General features: G+C 39.0%; 1 protein-coding gene across 1 annotated transcript in view; it reads left to right on the forward strand.

The window, feature by feature from the left end:
* Nucleotides 1-6,902, forward strand: part of ACBD3 (acyl-CoA binding domain containing 3) — a 70,921-nt gene that overhangs the window by 21,039 nt on the left and 42,980 nt on the right. The gene's annotated exons all lie outside the window — the stretch shown is intronic.

The following is a 6,902-nucleotide window of genomic DNA, read 5'->3' on the forward strand; positions in this document are numbered from 1 at the left end:
GTATATACAGGGTTGCTCTGAGTCAGAACCACACTTAACACCAACAACAGTAATTCAACTGTCAGTTATACTGTGGTGGCTTGTGTGTTGCTGTGATGCTGGAAGCTATATCACTGGTATTTTAAATACCAACAGTGTCATTCATGGTAGACAGGTATCAGCAGAGCTTCCAGAAGTTGGAGCGGAGGACCTTTTCTGAAAGGTTAGCCATTAAAAACTTTATGAATAGCATTGGAATGCTGTCTGATAGAATGACAGAAGATGAGTGTTTCAGGTTGGAAGGCACTCAAAATATGACTGGGAAGGAGCTGCCTCCTCAAAGTAGAGTTGACGTTAATGACATGGGTGGAGCATAGCTTTCAGGACTTTTATTTGCTGATGGGGCACAACTCAAAATGAGAGAAACAATTGCAAACATCCATTTTTAGTGGAAAGTATGAAGCAGAATTTAGGAAAATTGGAATTTGTAAAAAATGAAATGAAACTTCATAAAGATTGATAAACTAGGCACTAGCAAGCCAAAATGGACTGATCTTGGCCACTTGAAGTGAACAGTCATATGGTTTACTATGTTGAGAACAACATATTGAAGAGGAATGACATTGCATTCATCATCAAAAAGAGCATTTCAAGCTCTGTCTTGAAATACAGTGCTGTCTGTGATAGGATAATATTCATGTACCTATAAGAAACACCAGTTAATACCACTATTCAAATATACCCACTAAAGTTAATGATGATGAAATTGAAGAATCCTATCAACTTCTTCAGTTTGAAATTGATCAACATGCAATCAAGATGCATTGCTGATTACTGGGGATTGAAATGTGAATGTTGGAAACAAAGAGTAAGTATACTTTTATTCAACAACATGAAAGGTAACTATACACCTGGACCTCATGAGATGGGATATACATAAATAAAATTGATTATAGCTGTGGGAAGATATGATGGAAAAGCTTAATATCATCAGTCAAAACAAGGCTAGGGGCCAACTGTGGATCAGACCATTAGTTGCTCATATGCAAGTTCAGGTGGAAGCTGAAAAAATTAAAACAAGTCCACAAGAAACAAAATATGAATATATCCCGCCAGAATTTAGAGACCATTTCAGGAACAGATTTTATGCATTAGACCCAAATGACCAGAAACCAAAAGATTTGTTGGATGACATCAAGGACATCATACATGAAGAAAGCAAATGGTCATCAAAAAACACACACACACAAAACACACACACAAACAAACAAAAGCAGGAAATAAACAACCAAAATGGATGTCAGAAGAGATTCTGAAACTTGCTCTTGAACATAGAGAAGTTAAAGCCACTGGAAAAAATGATGAAATAAAAGAGCTGAACAAAACATTTCAAAGGGTAACTAGAGAAAAAAACCCAAAGTATTATAAGTGAAATTGCAAAAATGTATAGTTAGAAAACCAAAAGCAAAGAAAACATGCTCAACATTTCCCAATCTGAAAGAACTGGTGGGGGAGGAGGGTGAGGAATTCAAGCCTTAGGTTGCAATATTGAAAGATTCTATGGCAAAATATTATTGAAGCATCAAAACAAGACAAAACAAATTGGAAAATACCAACTGAGAAGGAAGGTGCGTTCACATCAATTATCAATCCTATCCCCTCTGTGTAAGGGACAGGCAGTTTAGACATTAGCTACCTAAAATGAGGGGTGATAAAGGCACAAAGTGACTGGCTTACAAGTTTTCAAGAGTGTGCAGGGCAAGGTAGAGTCCCCATTGAATACTTTTCATTTTGTTTAGGTGGGTCTGGTGAAAAGAGATGGGGATAAGATTCTTATGATTCAATAGTGAGTATTTGGTATCATGACATTGCAAATGTCACAACTGTAAAGGTAGAAGTTCTGTAACAAAAAGTGTGTGTGTGTGGGGGTAGTAGTTACTCTTACAGTCCAGGAACAGAGGACTCTAGGGCTATCAAGGGAGAAGAGCTCGAGTGGAATGTGGTACTCTATCCAGAGAAGCAGGGACACTAGAGATGGAGGCAGAGATGAGGACTCTAGACTCATGGAAAGAGAAAGAATGAGTGATGGCGGTCAGGATGTAGGCTTGCAAAATGTGCCCTTTGGTTGTTTAAATTAATAATATATTATTGAGTGTTTTTGTGTACTTCTTCCCAGCCCCCGAAAAAAAGAAACAAAAATGGAGTAGAAGCAAATACTGTTGAATGACAGTGCACGGAGGAGAGGAGGAGATTGTAATCATTTCAATGAAATGATGACTGTAAGATGTTCTCACATGTAAACTATCACTCAATTCACAATAAAAACTTAAAAAAAAAAAAAAAAGATGGAAAGAAAACACAAGAATGTTCAACCATTTCAAGGAGTAGTATATGATCAAGAACCGATGGTATTGAAGGGGAAGAGGTTCAAACTGCTCTGAAAGCATTGGGGAGAAACAGAGCTCCAGGAATTGAAGAGATGCAAATTGAAATGGCAGTTTCAACAAACTGATGCATCCCTGGAGACGTTCACTTGTTTAAATCAAGAAATTTGGAAGACAGCTACCTGTTCAGTTGATTGGAAGAGGTCTATATTTGTGCTCATTCCAAAGAGAGGTGACCCAGTGGCATGTGGGAACCATTGAACAATAGCATTACTATCATATACAAGTGAAATTTTGCTGAAGGTATTTCAAAAACATTGAAATTCAAAAACATTGACAGAGAGCTGCCAGAAATCCAAGCAGGATTTAGAAGAGAACTTGGAACTAGGGATAGATAACATTTCAAAGAATGGATATTCTAGAACACTTAAGTTTCCTCCTGGCGAACCTGTACATAGACCAAGTAGTGGTGGTTCAAATGAAACAAAGGAACATGAAATGTTTTAAAATCTGGAAAGGTATGTGCTAGGGTTGTATTCTTTTACCATTCTTATTCAATCTGTATGCTGAACACATAATCTGAGAAGATGGAGTATATGAAGAACTCAATATCAGGTTTGGAAGAAGACTGACTAGCAATCTGTGATATGCAGTTGATACAACCTTGCTTGCTGGAAGCAAAAAGGATTAAGATGAAAAACTATAACCTTCAGTATGGGTTGCATCTCAAGTAAAGAAAACAAAAATCCTCACAACTGGATCAATAAACATCATCTTGATAAATGGAGAAAAGACAGAAGTTGTCAAAGACTTCATTTAGCTTGGATCCACAATCAACAATCATGGAATCAGTGGTCAAGAAATCAAACAATATATTGCATTGGGCAAATCTGCTGCAAAAGATCTCTCTCGTTTTTTAAATTTTTTTATTGTCAGTTGAGTGAAAGGTTACAGAGCAGATAATCAATTTTGCACTAAGAAGATCATATACTTTGCTTCTTTATGATTGTTGCAATCTCCGTCATGTACCAAAAGTTGACAGTATTTTCCTCTATTCACTTTAACTGTTGCATTCTTCTGTCTCCCACTATCTTTATCTTTGCTAACATCCCTCTTGTTGCCCTGTCACCTTACTCATGGATGTTACTATTTATTTTATAAGCCAATCTATTATTTGCCTGTAAAGTGATCTGCAGAGATATCTTTAATTTCATGGTCAACAGTTACCTTAGGAGAGTAGTCCTGAGAGCTCTATTCTCTGTTAATATGTGTCTACATGATAATTTTCCTTCTCCCCTTTCTCCATCATCATCATTGATTATTTTATTAAGAAAACCTCTTCTTAACTTTTTACATTGATCTCATACAGTATTTGTTCTTCTGTGGTTGACTAATTTCTTTCTGCATAATATCCTCCAGGTTCATCATTGTTGTTAAGGTGTTTTGCAGATTCATAATTATTCTTCAGTGTTGTATAGTTAATGTATGTACCAAAGTTTGTTTATCCATTCTATTGATAGGTATTTAGGAACTGTAGAAAAGAAAAATAAGGGAGAAAATAAAAGGGAGAAATTTAAAAGCCCACTTAAGAATACATATGTTGTTGCCTTTGAGTCGGTTCTGACTCACAGTGACCCTGTATAGGGTTTCCAAGGAGCGACTGCATAGAGCTTCTAAGGAGCTGCCAACCTTGCAACTCACACCAACCTTACAGTTCAGTGCTTATCCTATAGTGCCACACCAGGATGCTAGCAAAATAAAGTCTTTGACAACTTGAATGGTGGCTCTGGGGCTTCTGTAGATCTAGAGTCTAGCCTGCTTGAATCCAGGCACCAAAGTGGAGTACCAAAGCAGCTCATTGCCTCCCCAACCCTCAATTGGTGTAACTCCCAATCAGTAGACTCCGAAGAACTCCCAGACAGCAGAATCTGTGCTCAGGGTGTATGAGGGTGAGAACTGGCCACGTCTCTGGTCATTAGGGGCGCTTGGGGGAAAAGAGGAAATTGCATCTTTTTCTGCCAGGTCTCCTGTTACCAAAGCTGCTCACAAGATGGTCGTGCCATATCTGGCCAGCCATTCACCAGTCAGTCTCCCTTTCTCTTGTTATCCTGGCTCAGCTTATCCTCCCACCAAGCATTAAAGCCACTTCTCTAACCTTTCCTCTGAAGTTCAAGGTTTCAGAATTTTCATGTTTCATATGGTCTTGTATCTTTGTTGTAGAGGGCCTGTGTAGTTCAGCTGCCTTGTCTGCCATCTTGTTGGAAGTCTGCAAAATAACTCTTGAAATGTTGAAGAACAGAGATGTTACTTGAGTACTAAGGTACACCTGGCCCACCCAATCCATGATATTTTCAATCACCTCATCTATATATTCAGGAAAGTTGAACAGTAAATAAGGGAGATTGATGAAGAATTGATGCATTTGAATTACAGTGTTGCAAAGAAAATGGAAGTACCATGGATTGCCAGAAGAACAGACAAATCTGTCTTGGAAGACATACAGTCAGAATGTGAGAACAGCGAGACTTTTCTCTCGTTTTTTGGATGTGTTATCATGAGGGAACCAGTCCCTGGAGAAATGATATCATGCTTGGCAAAGCAGAGGGTCCATAAAAAAGAGGAAGACCCCCAGTGAGACACAGTGGCAGCAACAGTGAGCTCAAACACAGCAACAGTTGTGAGGATGGCCCAGGACCAGGCAGGTTTTGTTGCGTTGTGCCTAGGGTCGCTATGAGTCCATACTACCTTTTCACCCTCAATTTTGCCAGTTATTTCCCTAGAAATATTCCGTAACAGTTTATAGAGTGTGTCCATCCAGATATTTTCCTCTGAGAGATTAAAATGTTGCAAATATTTAAATTCTCTTTGGTGAACACTCCCAATCATAATCTCCCTATTTTCTCATTCTCATTTATTTGGTGTGACTTCTTCCAGATCGTATTTTCTTTTTTTCTTTCATTTACTTTTATAAATATGTGGATGTGTTTAACATGGCAATATTTCATCAGTGTTTATGGTGCTAATTTTTGTACCATAAAAACAGAAAAACCATAAAATTCCATAGATTATAAAACCTAAAATGATAATCTTGAAAACCATGCTAAGCCAAATCAGCTGCTATCAAGTTGATTCCATCTCATAACAACCATATAGGTCCCTACTCTACGGTTTCTGAGACAGTAAATCTTTATAGGAGCAGATGCCTCATTTTCTCCCTTGATGTGGCTAGTGGATTTGAGTCATCAAATTTATTAGTGAGCAGTCCAATGCTTAATCAGCAGCATCAGCAAGACTCCTTTAGCTGATATTGTTTTGTTGTTGTTAAGTGCCCTTGAGTCTTAGTACACCATAACGACCCTGTATAGTGTTTCTGTGGAGCAGCTGGTGGTTAGCACTGGCCTTGTGGTTAGCAGTTCAGTGCTTATCCTACAATCCTACCAGGATTCCTAAACTGATACTGTTGTTAAGTACCATCCAGTCTGCTCCAACTCATAGCAAACCTGTATAGGATTTCCGAAGAGTGGCTGGTGAGTTTGAACCACCCACCTTGTGATACAAACAACCTTACAGTTCGGCGCCACACCAGGACTCCTGATGTGATATTAGCAGTGTTAAACTGATAACAGTTGTTTGTTGTTAAGTGCCATTGAGTTCGTTCTGACTCACAGTGAGCTTGTATAGGGATTCCAAGGAGCAACTGTTGGGTTTGAATTGCTGACCTTGTGGTTTGCATTTCAGTGCTGATCCTAGTGCCACATCAGGACTCCAAGCTGATACTTTGTTGTTGTTAAGTGCCAACAAGTCAGTTCTGACCCATAGCGACCCTGTATAGGGTTTCCGAGGAGCAGCTGGTGAGCTTGAACTGCCTACCTTGCAGTTCAAATGGCTTTGCACTCTGGTGCATTAACCCACAGCGCCACGTTTAGTGCCATCAAATTTGTTCCAACTCATAGCGACCCTGTTAAAGGTTTTCAAGGCATGGCTGGTGAGTTTGAACCACCAACCTTGTGGTTCAAACCAACCTTGCAGTCCAATGCATTATCCTGCAACGCCACACCAGGACTCTAAAACTAGGTTCCACATGAGCTTATAAAAGAAATAGTAACACCCATGAGTAAGGTGCACCCTTCAGCAATGAACATTTGCCCAAAAGCAATGGTGAGAAGGCAAGGAGAGATAGGGAAGATAGATCATTGAAACGAGAATAAATAAAGTAGAAATGATGCAATGTAAAAATTGTAGTAAATGGCATAGAACAATCTGTATAAAAAAAAGTTAAAGGGGAGCCTAATTTGCTATGTAAACTTTCACCTGTTGTTGTTAAGTGCCTTTGAGTCGAACTCGACCCATAGCGACCCTGTATAGGATTTCCAAGGAGCAGCTGGCGAGCTTGAACTGCCGACTTTGCAGTTCAAATGACTCTCGTAGTCTGATGCATTAGCTCATAGCACCACACCAGGACTCCCAAACTTTCACCTAAACACAGTAAAATACTGTTTGAAAATTATTAAGGCTTTTGACGGTGATCATAACATTCTT

This window comes from Chrysochloris asiatica, unplaced genomic scaffold, assembly GCF_000296735.1.
Source record: "Chrysochloris asiatica unplaced genomic scaffold, ChrAsi1.0 scaffold00161, whole genome shotgun sequence".
Lineage (NCBI taxonomy): Eukaryota > Metazoa > Chordata > Mammalia > Afrosoricida > Chrysochloridae > Chrysochloris > Chrysochloris asiatica.